The 21,434-nt window shown below is 29.3% G+C and overlaps 1 protein-coding gene across 2 annotated transcripts in view; it reads right to left on the bottom strand.

Moving 5' to 3' along the window:
- LOC142321450 (uncharacterized) overlaps positions 1-15,824 on the bottom strand; it is a 223,196-nt gene extending 207,372 nt beyond the window's left edge. The window contains exon 1 of one of the 2 annotated variants that reach the window (XM_075359537.1): positions 15,188-15,824. The gene's annotated coding sequence lies outside the window, so the exon portion shown is untranslated. The remainder of the gene's footprint in view (positions 1-15,187) is intronic. The other variant, XM_075359536.1, reaches the window with a different exon arrangement.
- Between the last annotated feature and the right edge of the window lie 5,610 nt (positions 15,825-21,434).

Raw genomic sequence — 21,434 nt, 5'->3', positions numbered from 1 at the left:
ACGTATAGAAAAATTACGTAACATTTACGAATTACATTTAACATTTACGTAAAAATTACGAAGTAGATAAAATACCAGAAATCCTAGGAATTGCAGATGAATCAGAAGTGTCTGAGGAGGAGGAGGAGGAGAAAAGTTGTTACATTATGGAGGAAGAGGTAGAAAAAGCCTTAAAGGTAATGAAGATCAGGAAAGCATGTGGAATCGATAAAGTACCGGCTGAGCTATGGAAAGGTTTAAGGAAAGGGGAATTAGAGATATCACAAGCCTGTGTGATTTGATTACGAAAGTGGTGATTGGCCAGAAGATTTCGTGACTACTATTATAGTCCCAATCGAAAAGAAGAAGAATACATTGAAATGTGAAGAATATATGTGATATAAGGGTGCCTTATATCACATGCAGCTACGATACTACTAAGAGTGTTGAATGGGAGACTTTATGGAAGACTAGAGAGAGATCAACTGGAGAAGAGCAGTTTGGGTTTCGAAGGGGGAAGGGAACAAGGGATACAATAGGGTTAATAAGAATGATCGGAGAAAGATATATTGAAAAGCAAAGAGATTTATATATGGTCTTTATAGATCTGGAGAAGGCACTTGACAGGGTGGAATGAGATAAATTGCTGAGAATCTTAAAGGAAAAAGGAGTCGCTTGGAAGGAAAGGAGATTAATAAGAAATCTGTACTTGTCACAGAAGGTAAACATAAAGATTGGGAATGAGTTATCGGAAGAACGCAGACTTGGGAGAGGGGTGCAGCAGGAATGGTGGTAATAAGGGTGTAAATATTGGAGGAAGGAGGATAAAGTGCGTTAGGTTCGCTGATGAAATTGCAGAGTGAGTACAATGAATGAAATGATGAGAAGAATAAATCAAACTGCGAGTAGTACGGGATGAAGATAAATACAAAGAAGACAAAAAGCATGATAATTAGCAAATCAATCAAAAGGGCAACGATTAGGATTGGGGGTAAATAAATTTGAGCAAGTGGCATCCTTCAAGTACCTGGGGGTGCATCATTAAGGAAGATATGAAGTGCGATCAGGAAGTTAAAGTACGAATTGCTAAGACAAAGGAAGCATTCGGCAAAATGAGGAGAGTGCTGTGTAGCAAACTACATCTGCGACTAAGGAAAAAAACTTGCGAAATGTTTTGTGTGGAGTGTGGCCCTTTATGGGGCAGGGACATGGACTATTAGGAAGAGAGAGGAGAGAAGATTGGAGGCCTTTGAAATGTGGGTTTGGAGGGAATGGAAAAAATCAGCTAGACGGAGACAGTTCGGAATGAGGAGGTACTTCGTAGAGTGGGAGAAGAGAGGGCGATTATCGAAATAATAAAAAGAAGAAAATGCAGTCGGTTGGGACATTGGCTGAGACGTGACTACCTGTTGGTGACGGCACTGGAAGGATTTGTAACGGGGAAGAAAGCAAGAAGTCGGAGACGAATGAAAATAGTAGACAATATAAAAAGGAAAGAAGTTACCATAAAATGAAACTGATGGCGCAGAATGAAGGGCGGCTATGTGAAAACCTGTCTTTGGGCAGAACACTTATTATTTATTATTATAGAAAAATTATCAAAAACATGAAGAAATTCCAAAAAAGGAGGAAAAAATAGATACAAGAAGTGAAAAATACTCAGAAAGAATGAAAAAATGTAGGAAAAACATTAAGAGAAAAAGAGTTAAATGAAAATTGGTATACAGTTGGCCAAAACCAAAAATAAACCTAATTCAATAACTGGCCGATGAATCAACAGAGAAGAAATTCATGTTGCAAAAGAATTAGATATGTAATATACAGTGATTATTATTTAATCGACAAAATAATATAAATAACTAGGAAAAAAAGGAGATATCAATTACAACAATGAATTTTCTATAACAAAATATATATTCAGTAAATGAACATAAAACAATACGAAATTTAAAAACGTATTAGATTTAATCCACATCAGGGATTAAAGAGTACAAGCTTCAATTTAAACCGGTTCGATAATAATTGAACAGGGTGAGTTAACAAACCAGGAGGTGCAATAATCCTGTATGTATTTCAACGAGTACCTGAGATTAAGGGCGTTATCCCAGAGGGTAAGCCTGCTATTGAAAACACCCCAGCTGTCACTTTAGTTATATCCCCTCACATTTAACTGTGAATACACAAACGGAAACGATAATTACAATCGATTGTAAATCGGAGAAAACCGGTAACAACTACATAATTTCAATTTACGTCAGCATTCCTACAAAATATTTCAAATTTAATGAATGAAAAAGAAAATAAATTAAAATATAAAGGAAAGATACGATTTTTCATCAATTATAGGTGATTTTTTTTTTTTTTTACATCACCGGTATGATTTTTTTACTCTATAAATGATTAAATAAATTATAAGTAACACGATACGATAAATATTAGAAAAAATCTTCAATTAACATTTTTTTTTGTCTTCAGTCATTTGACTGGTTTGATGCAGCTCTCCAAGATTCCCTATCTAGTGCTAGTCGTTTCATTTCAGTATACCCTCTACATCCTACATCCCCAACAATTTGTTTTACATACTCCAAACGTGGCCTGCCTACACAATTTTTCCCTTCTACCTGTCCTTCCAATATTAAAGCGACTATTCCAGGATGCCTTAGTATGTGGCCTATAAGTCTGTTTCTTCTTTTAACTATATTTTTCCAAATGCTACTTTCTTCATCTATTTGCCGCAATACCTCTTCATTTGTCACTTTATCCACCCATCTGATTTTTAACATTCTCCTATAGCACCACATTTCAAAAGCTTCTAATCTTTTCTTCTCAGATACTCCGATCGTCCAAGTTTCACTTCCATATAAAGCGACACTCCAAACATACACTTTCAAAAATCTTTTCCTGACATTTAAATTAATTTTTGATGTAAACAAATTATATTTCTTACTGAAGGCTCGTTTAGCTTGTGCTATTCGGCATTTTATATCGCTCCTGCTTCGTCCATCTTTAGTAATTTTACTTCCCAAATAACAAAATTCTTCTACCTCCATAATCTTTTCTCCTCCTATTTTCACATTAACATGACAATCAAAATTGTGTACTATTATCAATTACATACAATTAGTATCAAGGTACTATTTCTTAATGTATGACTGATGAGTATTATATCGGTGAAGAACATTTTTATCTGATAAATTTACTAATCCTTATATATATTGTATATTGTACAATATAATTTACCAATATACATTCTGTACATCGGTAATAGAAGCATTAGAGAGGAACTGTTCTACCCGTATCTCTTTGTTTACGTATCAAAGTATGACCATATAACACAATATATACAAATTAAATACGTTTGAAATTATTTAAAAAGGAAACCGCGTGACAAACCGTGATATGTTTAATGGATTTATTTTTTTATATAAAAATAAAAATAGGTAATAAGAGATAAAACAATGTGTTAATTTATAATAGTAACTCTTCATAACGATATCTGCACAAGAAGCTTGTCATACGGAATTACTTTTATCATATACATAATTTGAAGCTTTTAAGTAGAGACTGGATTATATAAAAAGCTTGAAATATACATTAAAAATGCTTAAATATGCATCAAAATTGTCAAACTATGCAAATTTAAATAAAAAAAATAGTAATTTTTAGTTTTTTTAATATCAAAATCAGTATACAATTAGTAAGTAGTTGAATAACAGATCGATAAATTCGATAATTAACAATTATTTAACATTTCGTTACTTTTGTAAAAATAAACAATCAGCTGTTCCGCGGCTGCTAAGTGCGCTCTAAGAGCCGTGCAGCTAATTGTTTGGCCGGCTACAACGTAAGATTTCATTTATTAACAAGGTACTCTACTGAAAAATATTGCAAATATAGCGAAAATAAGCATCACTAGATTTTAAGGAAAATATGCAAATGCATATCCGGTCTCTACTTACAAGCGACATTAAGTTTGTCCACGCGCGCAAACTCTCTCTCTCTCTCTCTCTCTCACACACACACACACACAAAATGTGATCCAAAAGAGATTGTGTTATACGATACGTGTTCATTTGTCCATAGTATTGTGTGATGATCTACCATTCTCGCCGTTGTAAAAGCTGATCATGGCATTTCCGTATGAATACAATATAACACGTTTATTTACTGTAAATCTTTCTTCGGGAGATTTTTTAACTTTATATTTTGGTTAAAAAAAAGAAAATGTGCACGTGCTGTTAATATCGTTCTACATAGGAAAGGGCTACCAGCCAATTTAAAGTGCTAATACTTATAATCAAGCCGATAAGGTTTCATAAGCACAATAATAATAATAAAATTATTTCAGACACGATTTATTGAAGATTATCTTTCTTAAAAATTGAGCTAAAAATTGTTATTGAATGTAAAAAAAATAATGAAAACATTTAATAAAAATCTAATAAATAAAAACGTGCAGTAGTTAAAAAAAACATCACAATTTTATTCAATGAAAATTATACCGAAGGATGAACATCATTATGTAATAGTAATAAACACAGCCGATTTAAAAAGTTGTTGTCATGTACATACTATTTTCTTTTACTGCCGAACAAGATTACAGAGGCGAGCAAATTACTCATCGGAGAAATGTGCAAGATGAGTCGAGTGTCGGGCCTCGGGGTAAATGTTTAAAACATTCCAGCGCAGTATGAAAGAAACAACACGCACAAGTTATTAAGATGCATATCACGTGATACAGCCTGACTGTTTATAGCTGACGGAAGGGGTTTGGGGGGAACAAGTAACTAACAACCAGGCGTCACTGGCCCTCGCTCGCTGCTACCACCATATATATATATATATATATATATATATATATATATATGGAGGGCTGGTAGTCGGTCCCTCCGTCAATATAGTTTCTAATTCCTCGAAAAACATAAACCATAGAAGGGCCCAAGCCGAAAACAAAAGAAATAAAACATTTAAACCCCACAATATTTATATTTATTAATAGAGTCGAAGAACAAAAGGCTTAATTGACTTAGTCATATTCACGTTCATTATCCACCACCCTTCTGGTATTAAACTCAACAACGCTTTTCAAAACTTCAAAGCTTTAGCGTTATAAAAAATGAGTTTAGGATAACAACGCAATAAGAAAGAAAAACATTTTTTAAACGATTAAAGAAAGTTAACGATAGAACATCGATTCTAAAACAACAAAAAACGTTCAGCGTACATAGATAACAAATAAATTATAACGTAGTAAATAAAATGAAATACAAAATATTTCAATAGTAGTAGTAGTCTTCCGAAACTATTACTACTAATAATAATATCATGTCTGTTTTCATATGTATGTTATGTCTGTTTTCATATGAATAATGATTATATTTAACTAAAACAAATGTTTTAATTTACTGTTAATAACAATAGTATAGAAAATAAGGTACAAAATAAACCGCATAAAGAAAGAACCAATAAAAAGAATTATTGATAATTGTAATTTATGAAAATGACAAACAAATTAAACAACAAAAATCTATTACCAAAAAATATAACATCACATCCTACCCTACTAAAGGGCATTTTTATGTGTATCTGTCTGTGTATGTCCGTCCTCCTTAGCTTAGCACCGGAATGTACCGATCACCAGCGGAAAATCCCGATTCGTTAGTACATGTCTCGTGGAGGTCAGGTGTATGTTTGTTATATTTATATATCGATATATATGAGAAATAGATATTAAAAAAATTTCATTTTTTTTTTTTATGTAACTGTTTTTCTTTATAAAATAATGAACTGAACTATAACAAAAAAGTAGGCACCGAAATGTACCGATTACTAGCGGAAAATCCCGATTGGTTAGTATCAATTTCTAGAGTTAAATCTCTAATTTAACTTTCGTTTTATCAATTTTCATCATTAAAAAAACAACATCTTTATACAAGAAGTCAATCAATTTTGGACACCTATTAATCTCATTTCGAGATCCCGCCCGGAAGGCCAAGCAGAGTGAAGGGGGTCCCTGCAGCTAGTAATTTTATAAAAACGTATAGAAAATCTATCATTTTTTTATATAATTTATTATCAAAAACTAATATGAAAGTATTACTGAATAGTTTTTTTTAAATTGTACCATAAGTTGTAGCAGAAATATGTTAGAAGCCAAAGAATAGCGACACGCAAGCCAAACAATAGAAAACTGGGAGTTTTAAAGAGAAATCATATCCTAAAATTATAATTTAACATAATTACTCCACCTTTCTCATAAATAAAAAAATTAAATAATTAAAAAACCAAATATTTTCAAAATTATTATGAAAAGGTTGGTAGAAATCACTGGAGAACTTTCGGTTTTAGATATTACAAAGGAAAATTCTGGATATACATGTGCGTAAACTTAAAAAATTAGCATCATAATAAACTAATACGTCTATATAAAAAATAACGCCCATTTTTTTCATTTGTTTGTTTATTCCTAAATATTTTTGTATAGAGGCTTAACATATTTTATGTAGTTCAAGGAACTTATCGGGAAAAGAATATCTGATCACATATTTATCGACAATATTTGCAAATGGAGGACCAACTCTCCCATTACAATACCAAAAAAAGAAAGCTGAAAACAAAGTTGATATACTTTTCAGGCATCGGTTATTAATTCTTATAAATTAAATATACTGGTGTAGCCGCAAGGCTTAACGCGCAAGGTACCGAGTCGACCAGGCGACCTAGTTCGAGACCCGACCAGAAGGAGTTACTTTTTTACGCTTAAAATATTATTCATTTATTTAATTCTACCGCTCACCTGCGACGTCACAAGATAGCAAACGATTACAACACCATTTTTTGGGGGTGGGGGTACAATTTTTCAAAAGTTTTTTTGCATATATTGTTTTTTTTTAATTGTTAAACAAATGTGCATAAGAAAAATATGCCCTTAATTAGGCGAAATCTCGATATACTGAAAGTAAACTTGTTCTACACCCTCATCCCCTTGATCTTTTTAAGTTGAAAATTTAATGACATCAATGCCCCATACATGGAAGTAATCTGACCAAGTTTGGTTAAAATCGGTCCGATAGTTATGGAGATATAAGGTCATTTAGAGGCAAACACCGAACGCACACACGTACATTAATATCCAGAAAATTTCCATCCGGTTTTTTGGATTCCTTAGTTGTCAAAACGTTAAGATCCGTTGAAAACCGCATATGCCCAAATTGGGCCGATTGCAATATTTTCCCTTCTAGAGCTATAGCGCTATCTAGACAGAAAAGTAAAACTGTAACGAATTAAAAGATAATTTTATTCGATTTTTGGGGAAAGGAAATAAGTAGGTATGCATGTACTGTGCTTAATATAAAGTGGGATTATGTCAGCAAATTTTTGAGAAGACCTCAAAAAGATACCTACCCACCTCCTGAAGATACTGGCCCTAAAACTTTACCAACAAACTGCCCCATATACACGAGTTTCTGCACCAAATTTCATCAAAATCGATTTATATAATAACCAAAGTTTCAAATACACCAACCCACAAAATATGAACATTACCCCGAAATCCCTGGGTCATGAAAAGCCGAGAAATGCAATAAAATCCAAATCCCATTTTTTTATTGAATACCTCATTTCCTTCTTGCATCATAGCTCATAATAATCACAAATTTTGACTGAAATTTTCCTTTGTTTTTCTTCTATTTTTAATAATAGATTAAAATATAATATTAATTTAGAATTTCGTTAAAAATACAATACACATACATTATAAAAAAAATAAATTCGACCATTTCATACATACACATATGTTTTTTGTGAATATGCAGAATTACCCGTTTATGTAACGGAAAACGATTTCCTTTTTACTATAGCCGAATCAAATTTTATTTCGTAACATAGTTGTAACTCTTAATAAAAAGGCAATAATAATTACACGGACTAGTAACATAAAATAGGATTTTTTTAGAACAAAGTAAGAACCATACGGAGAAAAATCAATAGTCAATTTTAGAGCATAAACAAAAAGAAAACCCTAAAATAAGTATTCAGTTTCATATGCAAAAATAAATACGAGATATATTACTGACTGGTACAATTATTAGAGAAAATAAAAAAGATACCAGTAAGATACCAATTTTAAAACTAAAAATAAAAAGTTGATTCATATAAAACTAATTACATTAATTATTTTTAATTTAATTAGGAAAGGAAATGAAAACAGGCATAAAATTGTCAGATAGCATAATTTTTCCGATCCATTTATGCAATTTCACGTAATCTCAACTGTTTATTAACCAATATGAATAAATAAAGTGTCAAGTTGACCACAATAAACGGATTACAATATTATTTAATAAAATATAATCCAATAAAACTAATATTTATAAAGTTAACTATCATTAAAAACTTATAATGTCCATTTTGGAATTTTCAAAGGTAAAATTTTCAAACGTATTTATTTTGTAGAAGACATACGAATTTTTGTTAATTCTGAAGTGTTGAATCAGTCCCTTCTTAAATCTATCAAACATTTCCCGGCGTAAAATAACTACACTAACAATTTAATTAAACAACGTACCCTGCTCGTGCTGTAAAAAAAGTTTTGAAATTATTTTTGTACGAAAAAAAGTAATATAATATGAAATGAATTATAATAACAAAATAATGAAACTATCAGTAAAAGATTAAAAACACTACAAAACGAGAAAAAATTGAGATCAGAAAAAAAATTATTTTGTAAGTGGTAATTACAAATTTATCACTGCAGTAAAACGATTAGTTAATTTTATCAAGTTACTAAAAAACATCACAGTATACATTTTTCACGAAGATAACAACGTGAAAGAATTTTAAAAAAAGCGATAAAATTTTATCTTTTTGACTTTTATATTAAAAAAAAAGCATACAAAGATGAACAATAATAGGCAACTTCATATTATTTTTATCAAAAGAGAATAATTTTTTTACAATTTTCTATCTAACAACTGATCTAAATTCACAAAATAAATTATTGTGGTCAAAGCTGATGCTAACCTGCACCCATATTTAGACCTAGCTTCTCTATAAATAAATGTTTATAATATAAAATATACCTCACCACACAGATCCATCAAAAAAGTTAAAAGCTTTTGTTCAGTGGATAACTTTAATATGTTTTCTTTTAAAGTCCAACCCTCCCTTCCACACACACACATATCGACCACAAGCTTTTACCTCTATAAAGAAATCTGATGTGGACATCACATGACTTCATTGTACGCCTATTAAATTACATATATACACATTTTTAGAACTTCATAAAATTTTATTTCATTAATAATTAATTTTTTTTTTTAGTCACAATTTAATTATTATTTATTGTAATTATTTTTTTTACAATAAGGTTAATTGTTATTAATATATTTAAATTTATAAAAAAAGGAAATGAGTCGGATTCGAACCGATGTGTCGTCCCCTTGTACGACCAAATTTCATTAATTAAAATTTTATTTGCCAAAAATTCGGGAACCAATGAAAATAAGTACCGATTATGATATATCGTTGAAAAGCTCCCAATGAGGGCTTATAATTATTGCAGTTAAGAAAAAGTCTAAAATCATATTTTTTTGGATTTTGGGCTTTTTGGGGATCGTTTTGGTCCAGTCGATTGCAATCAAACGGGGAGATGCACAACTAGATGTTACAACAGTCCTAAATCCAAAATTTCAACATTCTACGGCTAATCGTTTTTGAGTTATGCGAAATGGCGCGATGTCTGTACGTACATACGTACAGACATCACGCTATTCAGAATGAATTTAGGAATGGTCAGAATGGAAATTTCCGTTGAAATCTGAAAACCGAAATATTTTGCGATTAACAAGTACAAGGAAGTAAAAAGTAAATTTAGATGGAAAAAAACGAATATAGTAAACATAATTCAAAGCTCAATCCTGGGACACAAAACTAAACCGTTACCAAATAGTAGTTAAACCCAAATATTTTATGGAGCAGAGACATTTAAACATATTGAAAAATTAGTACAGAAAAAAAGGAGAATTTTGGAGAAAATATTAGAACCAAAAATTAACAATAATTCAGAACACCGCCGATCTCTGGGACGAATTGATACCGTCTCCGTCTTTCATCCGGGAGCCCCGGGTTCGAACCCCAGTCGGGCATGGCTTTGTTTTTGGCACATTACAAAATTTATTAACATTTATCATTAACTGTAAGTGAGCGTAAGGCTATTGTTGCCGACAAATAAATAAAATATAAATTAAGACCTAACAGAAAACTTATTTGAAAATGGAAATATTAGTAATGAAAAAAAACAAGCCCTCAATTCTACGAATAAATAGAAAATAACCTAAAAGATAAGTACCTGATTTGATAAGTACAGGTATGAACAATACTGAAATAAATACAAAGGCACTAATAAACAACAAATTTTTAAAGAAACAATTCAAAAAGCAGGAATTCGAGATAAACGGTCAATCAATAGATGAAAGTTTATACAAGAAGAGAAGGAATAACACTCGAAGGATGAAACAAGTGTAGGCACAAAGAAAATTGGAACTCAAGGAAACATAACTAAAGTTGATTTATAGTATACTGTAAAAGGGTTAATTGAAAAAATAAAATGAATTTCATAACGCCAGATTAACAACAAACCTTTTTCATTATGCAGTAAGAACAAGAGTTTTAATAGCCAATTAACACCTTACTAATAACAAGTTTTACAAAACAGACTTCGAAGCCTTCTTTTTTTGTATTAATAAAATACGTGAAAAAATTTTTTTCTACTAAATACCCAAATTTCAAAACTTTAGAATTCGAAAGGAAAATCACGTTTTCATTGGGACATAATATATATATATATATATATATATATATATATATATATATATATATATATATATATATAATATATATATACTATAGAAAGAGAGAAATACCTAAGTAGATGGGAGAGGTCTGTGAAATGAATTCTACATATTTATATGATTTTTGAGACTGATTAAAGTTCAATTAAATAATTGGATTTAGTATATTAGAAGTATGCTGTACATGTGGGCTCCCACACTTCCTAGGGGCATAGATATGGTGTGGTGGTGCGGGGAGGGGGAGAGAGCATTTGCTTATATATAATAGTTATTCCCAAGAAAGATTAAAAAAAAAAAACAATTTAGTCCAGTTAATTGAAACTGCTAAGTACATAAAATATATAATATACGTCAAAAACATTAAGAATTATGATTTATATATATGTATAAAAGGTAATTTATAAAGATGAAAAGAACAGAAACCTTCGCCACAGCTGAATCAATCACCCTGTCTTCTTTATGTATATATAGAAGCTAAAGGAAGCCTTTTTAAAAGAGGGTAGCAATGAAATAGTATAGGATCATATCTGCCTTTGTCTGAATACAATACAAACTGCTTCCAAGTTCAGTAAGGTCAAGCAATATGGCCAGTAACCACACTCTTAATGAGAAACTGGAATTATAATTTTACTAAAATTCTTAAAACGTTTTTCTCCTTAAAATAAATTAAAAAAAAAAAAAATCCTTTATTAAAATAAAATAAAAATAAAAGAATTTACTTATCAATAAAATTAAGAAAATGTTATTTTTTGGATATCTAATCGACTATTAGAAACAAAATTGTTATAATAAAATGCTAAGAATAGACTTTAAACAGTAGAGTTGAAATATACAAGTACCATTACGAAAATCATTTGGCAATTGCTAGTTAAGCACGTACATCAATAATGCGTCGTAGATTATTTATGCAGAAAGCACTGTTATCAGAAAACAATAGTTAATACACACACACACACCGATAGTAAGAAATTATGAAACAGTTTATATGTATATAAGTTTTATTTTGTCAAAATATTTACAGCTTCTTAAATCACTTTAATATGAGTAATAATATCATTGCGCTACAATATATAATACAGCTAACTAAAAATGAAATCTTGTAATACTACATATTCAATTTCTAATGCTAAGAACGTGTAAAGGGCTGTGAACTAAATAATCGTCTAAAATTAAATACATTCAAATATAAATACACGATATTCTTCCTCCAACGCCCCAAATTATACCTTTTTACTTACTTGTACGAAGTAAAAGAAGTATTGTGATCGCAAAAAAATTTCGGTTTTTCAGATTTCAACGGAAATATCCATTTTGACCATCCTCGAGTCCATTTTGACTAGTTTCAGCGTTATGTCTGTACATACGTATGTACATAACACAAAAACTATTAGCAATAGGATATTGAAATTTTGGATTTAGAACTGTTGTAACATTTAGTTGTGCTCCTCCCCTTATGATTGCAATCGACTGGATCAAAAATGACCAAAAAAAGCCCAAAAACCAAACAATTTGGATTTTTTTTTTGCAGTAATAAGCTCTCAATGAGAGCTTTTCTACGATACATCAGTAGTACTTATTTTCATTGGTTCCAGAGTAATAGCCAAATAGAATTTTAATTAATAAAATATTTGGAACTTAAGTGGGGAGTGCACATCAGTTCAATCAGACTTCCATCTCTTTTTTAACTTTTTTTTAAATTTAAATATATTGATTTATTAATAATTATTAACCTGTGATTGTAAAAAAATGTTTATGATAAATAATAATTCAATAATAAACAATAAAAAAAGAAAAAATACAAAAGTTATTAATGAAATAAAATTTTATGTATTTTCATTTTAAAAATATGTGTATGTGTAATTTAATAGGCATACAAGGAAATCACGGGGTGTTCACATCAGAGTTTTTGTAAGAGAATATAACATAAAAAAAACAAATGTTTAAAATTAATATTACACATTTATCATTTATTCTATTAAAAAAGAACATCTTCAAATAAAAAATAAATAAATCTTTGTTTCGTAAGAGACCTTTTTCCCATGCCAATCACGAAAATAATATATATGCTGGAATTCAGCCAGAACAATGGTTTGAACTATAAATACAGCATTGTAAAACGCAGTAATCAATAATAAAACGTATTATTTTTTATACGAAAAGTTAGAGAACCAAAAAACATTACTTAATTATATCATAAGTACTTTTCCTCTTATAGACATATATTTTTTTTATTATCGACCATATATTTAATAAGAATGAAGAATATTATCCAATACATTTAGTTTCAACTGCGTAAAGAAAAAAATCGACACTATTTTTTATCATATAACAATTTTCCCCCTCCTAATAAAAAATAGAATGGCGCTCAAATAAGTCATTAATTTAATTTATACGAATTAATATGACGACATTACATGGTAAAGATAATATACTTTTTTTTAATCGAAATTAAGCGTTTGCTCATTGCTTAAATAATATTCTTTATTTTTACACTTTTTCCCAATCACAAATTAACTAATAATAATTAACTCAAAATAAATAATCACACAACTTAACTACCCAGTCCTTAATAGAAACACTACAAGCGAGCTCCTTTGTTCTCCACTAGGTCTTCAATGAAAAGATTTCGTTATTTGAAAGCTATTTTTTAATTTCTTTTTTTGAAAACTGTTATAGGTTATCAGATCTGATTTTTTTAAAACGTATGCCATAAAACTAAACGTAATTTAATTTATTTCCAAATTACTACATTTATATTTAACATACATCGTATTAATTCTAATCTAGCTTGTAATAAATACACTTGCTAAAAATATAAATCAAATTATAATTACATACATGATACGTAGAAAAATGGAAAACTACAAACATAAAAATAAATCTATAAAAATGAAACCAAAAAATTAAAAACCACGCCTACCAATATTCATTTATTTTTTTTTTATATAATGAGATTACGAGCAGGCGCGCGCCTGCTCCCGTAATCGAGCATCATAATAATTACGAACACAATTTTTTTCACCAAATAAATCATACTTCTTAATTAGACTTATATTTAATTATCGTCTAAATACTTATTTTTTACATATTGTCGATAAAAAATTTAATAAAATAAAAAATCGATAGGGAAAATATGCAATAAATGAAAAATCACACAAGCAATTTCCATTTGTAAATGGTAAAAAATGAACATCAAATAGTTATTAATTAATTAATAACATTGTGTGTGTGTGTGTGAGCGCGCGCGCGCGCGTTTGAAACCATGCACAAACAATCATACACAAAAGAATCAGAAAATAAAGAAACATTCTTTGTTTGAAATATAATGCAGCAGCATATGAAAAAGAAATGTCACCATTAATTATTAATAATAATAATAATAAATTGTATATTAAATTAAATATTGTTTACAACGGTTGTGAGCAGTGGAAGGGGAGAAAACTAATTACAACACAAAACCAGTAAAACTAACAACGCAATATAAATGAAAAGAAGTTCATAGTTCAAAGATCACCACAAATAAATAAGATAATTTTTTTAATTAAAAAAATAATAGATATACATTACACAATTTAAAAGTTGGGGGGGGGAAGTAAAAATAAAAAAATTTCAAATTAATTAACTCGCTGAATACAATTAATTGATTTTCCGAAAATATTTTCAGATAAAACAACGTACAACGTTTAAAATATATGTGAAAATTAATATTAAATATTTGTACATTGTGTAATTTTAAATATAATTCTTAGAGTATTATATTTTAATTTCATTTACTGACCTATATAGTAAATACGTCACAAAAAAATAAAATAAAATGCAGTGAATAGTAAACTAACAGAAAATGGGCGGGAAGCCATGGAAAATGTAAGGAAGCCAACCAAATATTTAACATTTCGTCACATCAATATGTAATAACAATGAATGAATTTTCATTTTAAATCGTTCAATATTAATAAATAACGGTATATTAAAAAAAAAATTAAACAAATGATCGCGTCTTAATAGCAATCATGTTTATTAGTAAATGTTATTTGTAAAAAATAAAAATTCTATACATAACCTATAAGGTTTCTAACATTACATTAATTATATTAAAAAATGGACAATCCAGCGTAACGTACAATTTCAAAATTAATTTTATAAAATAAACAAGACGACTAAAAAATATATAACGCCGTTATAAATTTATCACGTCACACTATAAACTGAAATAATTACATAGATCTCGTTCGTACTTTAACAAGACAACAGCAAATTTATGACGATAAAACTTATGTTAATTTATAAATAATTGAAATGCAACAGATTTGAATCATAAACATTAATATAAATACGAAAAATGAATACGAACGAACCTCCGTGTACGAATGTCAGTTACCTCCATCAACACATGGGCGTAATATCCAAAACACACTATAGTATAGTAACAAAAAAAGAAACAAAACAAAAAATAAAACACCAATATAACGTATGAAACTGCACCAATAACTTAATAACTGAACAAGCCGCAAAATGCCGGCAAATAATTGCGAATCACTTAAACCATATTACCATAAATCACAGCACATTGCACTCACACGCACACAAACATACACACAGCTCACAGACGAGACTCCACTGCGAAGCATCTGGCTCGGCACGGACCGGCCCACTGTTCGACAACGCAATCGCCAGCTCGAGCTCCCCTCCACACAAAGGAACGTGAACCGTCCGTGATGAGATCTTTGCGCCGCGCCGAAGGGACTAAGAAAAAACTCCACTCGTTCATCTATTATATCTTTCCTTCTCTGTCATAGTTCTCTCTCACTCGTACTCTTTTCCGACTCGGTCTTTCTCACTTTATACTATCTTTTTTCTCTTTCCCTTGTTCAATCTATCTTTCTCTCTCTCTTCTTCCGAGTAAGCAAGTTGTAATACAACTTTTCAGTTATTTGTCGCTCGCCTTCTGAGTTGAAATAAAACGCAAGAAAGCGAACAAGACACAAGGAACGTCCATCAGTAATGGGTTTCCGAACACAAGTACTTCTCACTCATTTCATTTGTAAAACGATAAACAACCGAATCAAACCGACGATCGTTGTAATATAAATGAGAGAATTTGAGGTTATCATCAATCAAAAAAGTTAATTTCTATTTTTTACTCTCGTTTTTTTTTCAAACATATCTTAATAAAATTTTTATTTTTTTATATAAATACTTTTTTAAAATAAAATATTTTACTACTTCATAACCAACATGAAATCTTGTAAAACAAAACGTATACTAAAAAAAATTATTAAGCGAATATATTTAACTTTTTTAATTAAAGTAATGATAATTGAACAAAACGTAAAACATGAAGAAACTGTACAGGAGTAAAGAAAACGTAACAACGATAAAAATATTAATTTTTAAAAATTAATAAAAACTTGAAAGTAAAAATTAAAATCATTCTTATTGTAAAAATCTGACGAACAGAAATTGTTTTTTTTTTTTTTGTGGAAGACGTAGTAACAGTTGACTAAAATTATATAAATTCTGAAAAATTTCTACTAATAAAAAAAAATTACCCAAAATAATGATAAGATAGAAAAACACAAACCACAATAAGGATTCATTTTATACGCACTTTCATAGATTTTGTATGATTTATATACATTAAAACTAATTAAAACAGATAATATACAATATATAAGAGTAAAATTCGATTATCTGAATTATTATTTTTAACTTATTAAAATAGATTTTTTTAAACATTATTTTCCATTCTAAACATTAATACAACTTAAAAAAAACTTTAAAACATTTAATACGTTAAAAATATTTAATTGAAATACCAGGAAACAAAAATTATATATTTTCTCACAAATAAAATATTTACATATTATAATGTAACCTCATTAAAAAGGATTTATTTACAAATATAACTAAGCAAATAATCTTAATCTACTCTCATGTTTAATTAAGATATAATTTCATAAGCGAACCATAATTATCTGAGTAAATTGTTAAAATCTTGATTAAAATATATAGGTATCCAAATTGCACACAGATTACAAAAACAAACATTTTTTAAAACAAATTTATTTATAATTTCATAATTAATTTCAGTCTCCACTAATGTTAAGAAATAGTGTTTCTGTATGTATATTATGACTTCAGTACATTACACGCGCGCGCGTGCGCCCCCCCCCTCCACACGCACAAAGAGAGAGAGAGAGAGAGAGAGAGAATCAGGGAAGAATTTTAACAAAATTTCAGAATATGTGTTCTACTAGTAAAAATAAAGAAGAGAATTCATAAAAACATAAGTTCGGAAACGCTTCGTTAGCGAGTGTCAGCTGGCCAAACAAAGATTTCATCCTATTTTTTCACCATCGGTAAATTTAAACCAGATTGTAATTCTTGGGACCCAAATTAAAAGGTAAATTTTGTCACCTGAAGAACTGAAATTAAAGAAGAAAGTTAGATCCTATAGTTCTGGAGCTATTAATGTTTAATAAATGACCTAAGATGTCTAATAAATTTGTTATCGGTGCGTTATTTAATTTTTAAACTTCGATTACACTGACAAACGTAATTTTTGTTTGCTAATATGCAATACATGATTTTAATCTGTTTTTTGATGCTGAAAGCGAATATGAACTTAGAATGTTTCTATCACTCACCATTTTTGAAAAATGTTTAAATTTTAATTTTTTTTTTTTCATTTTTCAACGTATAGTTAGCATTTAACCTCCTTTATTGTATTTTGTTAGCTCGTTTTTTTATTGTTTAATTTTGTTAACATACTTTGTAAGCTATAAATAATTGGTTAGGGATTTAAATTTATCAAAAAATCAAGCTGAACTGTTAGGATCAATACTGCAAGGTTGGAATTTATTTTTAAAAAATACAAAAATTTCGGGCTTTCTAAGCCGACAAAAAGGACTTTCTCAGTACTTTATTGATGAAAATAATTTTGTTTATCGCGCAAATATTGATGAGCTTATGTTGCACTTAGGAAAATTTCATAAACCTGAGGACTGGCGCCTTTTCATAGATTCGTCCACGTATAGTTGTAAAATTGGTTCTACTACACAACGGTAACAAATATGGTTCGATACCAATCGCTTATGGTATTAATTTGATAGACATACGATGTTATGAAAGACGTTCTTGAAAAAATAAATTGTAAAAAACATAGCTGGAACATATGTGATGATTTGAAAGTTATAGTTATTTTGTTAGGCACGCTGTTCGGCTGTACTTGTACATCTGTTTTCTTTGCGAATGCAACTTATAAAAGAAAAGCATTAGCGAAATCATTCTAACACAGATGTGGCCATGCAAAATTGCAAATTTTACATTTTTTAACTATATTTTCCCTTAATTTTTTTTGAAGCGTAATTTATTTAAAACTAAGGGTGATAGAAAAATTGTATTTATAGATCTGTAATTACGCAAAAAAGTAATTCAAGTAATGGTATCACACTTAGAGAAATATTAAAAAAATCTCTTTTTATCTATCAGTTTTATCTTTTTAAAAAATGTAATTCTTTAGTAATTTTATTAATTTTGTTTCATTTAATACCTGGCACATTTTAATAAGTTTAGTTTTTAATAAAATTCAAAATTATTATCTTTGTATTCAGATGCTGTGGACTTCTTACACCATTTAACTCAGAATCAGATCTGTACGTGATTTGTTTAAAACTTTTATGTTTATTATATATTATATGTTTAATACAGATATTTTACGCCAAACATAAAAAAGTGTGTTTTTCAATTCCAATTATTTTACCACATTTATACACAATTTTTTGCCACAGATTTTTCGAAAGTTACTGAAAATACAGTTCTAGGACCTATTTTTTTCAATTTTTAAATGATATTGAATAAAACCACTAATTTTTTTCTTAATTTGGATCCCAACAATAACTGTCAGATTTAATTTTACCAAAGACGTAGAAATCAGGGCGAAATCTTTCACCAGGCGACACAACGTTTCCTAACCAATATTTGTATGAATTTTTTTCTTTATTTTTACCAGTAGAACATCTCCTGAAAGGTTGTTACATTCTTCGTAAATCATTCTGTATGTATGCTCATTTTTGATAATTTAAAATAAAACCTTGAACACACTCTTCATCTCTACTGACTTTTAACTAACTAAAATTTTTTCCAGAAATACAAATAAAATAAAAACAATTTTTCAAATAAGTTTACCTCATTTGATTGCTTAAAACAAATCAACCTATAACTTTTTTGAAATATAATTATAACGTATACTTTTAACTAAAAAAATAAAAAAAGCAAATAAAATATGGTTTTGTTCGTTCAACAGACAGAAATGCAAAATGCACCTGTCACTTTATATCGGATCTTTACTGATAACCGTTATTATTTTTTAAATAACTATTTATTTTTTAATAACTATACATTTTTTTTTAATAACTCTTGAAAATTTTTAATTTGAGTAGCCAGTTCGCCATATTGTGGAATTTTTTCCTCTCCACACCCCCTCTCCATCACTCGGGGTGTGTGTATGCGTGCGCGCGCGCGCGTGTGTGTACGTGCGGGGGAGAGAGACGGAGTAGAGTGAGCATATCCTGACTAACCTCTTGATTTTCTGACAGATACAACCGTTTTTCTAAAATTGCACTGTAAAACAAGTTATTATTTAATTGGTACATTAAACATTATTTCCTGCCTCATTGTATTCAAATAATTTATAATTAATTACATGCTATTTATATATATTTTTTTTTTTACTTGTTACTTTTTTTTTACCAAGTCCTTTTGAGAGTTTTACATACGAATGATAAGCACGAACATAATATCCATAATATAATTATATTATATCCAGCAGCTAAATGAATGTTTTTTTCTTTATCCGTCACATTTTTAGAAACTAATTTTTTACGTAATAATACTAATATTTTATTAAACTTCTTTAACACCCCAATTATCAAATTTCGAAATATTTTTATATAGTTTTTGAACAAACTGAAATGCCTTTTACTTCTGATATAGAAATTAACTAGGTCTTAAAGGAAAGAACTCTATTCTTACTTGCCACTAAAATAAAGAAATTTGACACAGATTTTCCATGATAAATATTTAAAAAATTAAGCATAATAATTTTTTTTTTTTTTTTGTCTTGTCTTCAGTCATTTGGCTGGTTTGATGCAGCTCTCCAAGATTCCCTATTTGGTGCTAGTCGTTTCATTTCAGTATACCCTCTACATCCTACATCCCTAACAATTTGTTTTACATATTCCAAACGTGGCCTGCCTACACAATTTTTTCCTTCTACCTGTCCTTCCAATATTAAAGCGACTATTCCAGGATGCCTTAGTATGTGGCCTATAAGTCTGTCTCTTCTTTTAACTATATTTTTCCAAATGCTTCTTTCTTCATCTATTTGCCGCAATACCTCTTTATTTGTCACTTTATCCACCCATCTGATTTTTAACATTCTCCTATAGCACCACATTTCAAAAGCTTCTAATCGTTTCTTCTCAGATACTGCGATTGTCTAAGTTTCACTTCGATATAAAAAAACACTCCAAACATATACTTTCAAAAATCTTTTCCTGAAGTTTAAATTAATTTTTGATGTAAACAAATTATATTTCTTACTGAAGGCTCGTTTAGCTTGTGCTATTCGGCATTTTATATCGCTCCTGCTTCGTCCATCTTTAGTAATTCTACTTCCCAAATAAAAAAATTCTTCTACCTCCATAATCTTTTCTCCTCCTATTTTCACATTCAGTGGTCCATCTTTGTTATTTCTACTACATTTCATTACTTTTGTTTTGTTCTTGTTTATTTTCATGCGATAGTTCTTGCGTAGGTCTTCATCTATGCCGTTCATTGTTTCTTCTAAATCCTTTTTACTCTCGGCTAGAATTACTATATCATCAGCAAATCGTAGCATCTTTATCTTTTCACCTTGTACTGTTACTCCGAATCTAAATTGTTCTTTAACATCATTAACTGCTAGTTCCATGTAAAGATTAAAAAGTAACGGAGATAGGGAACATCCTTGTCGGACTCCCTTTCTTATTACGGCTTCTTTCTTATGTTCTTCAATTGTTACTGTTGCTGTTTGGTTCCTGTACATGTTAGCAATTGTTCTTCTATCTCTGTATTTGAACCCTAATTTTTTTAAAATGCTGGACATTTTATTCCAGTCTACGTTATCGAATGCCTTTTCTAGGTCTATAAACGCCAAGTATGTTGGTTTGTTTTCCTTTAATCTTCCTTCTACTATTAATCTGAGGCCTAAAATTGCTTCCCTTGTCCCTATACTTTTCCTGAAACCAAATTGGTCTCCTCCTAACATAGCTCCTCCAAGCATAATGATAATAATAATTATTATTATTATTATTACTTAAATTCGTATAAAGCGAAAAAATTATATTGAGAAAAAAAAACTTAAAAAATGGAAATTGATCTAACTTTACGAAATAAATAATAATATATTAATAAAATCCAAATGGCTTTTACAAAACTATATTTTTATAAAATTAAAACCTACAGCATTACCTTAAAAATAATTTTAAAAAACTATATTAATTTTCATTACAAAAATTAAAAAATAACATAATTAGGAAACTATAACATTCATAAGACTTT

Source organism: Lycorma delicatula, chromosome 3 (assembly GCF_047948215.1).
Source record: "Lycorma delicatula isolate Av1 chromosome 3, ASM4794821v1, whole genome shotgun sequence".
In the NCBI taxonomy this organism is placed as follows: Eukaryota; Metazoa; Arthropoda; class Insecta; order Hemiptera; family Fulgoridae; genus Lycorma; species Lycorma delicatula.
The sequence above is the reverse complement of the archived record's forward strand: the minus strand, read 5'-3'. Positions and strand labels throughout refer to the sequence as shown.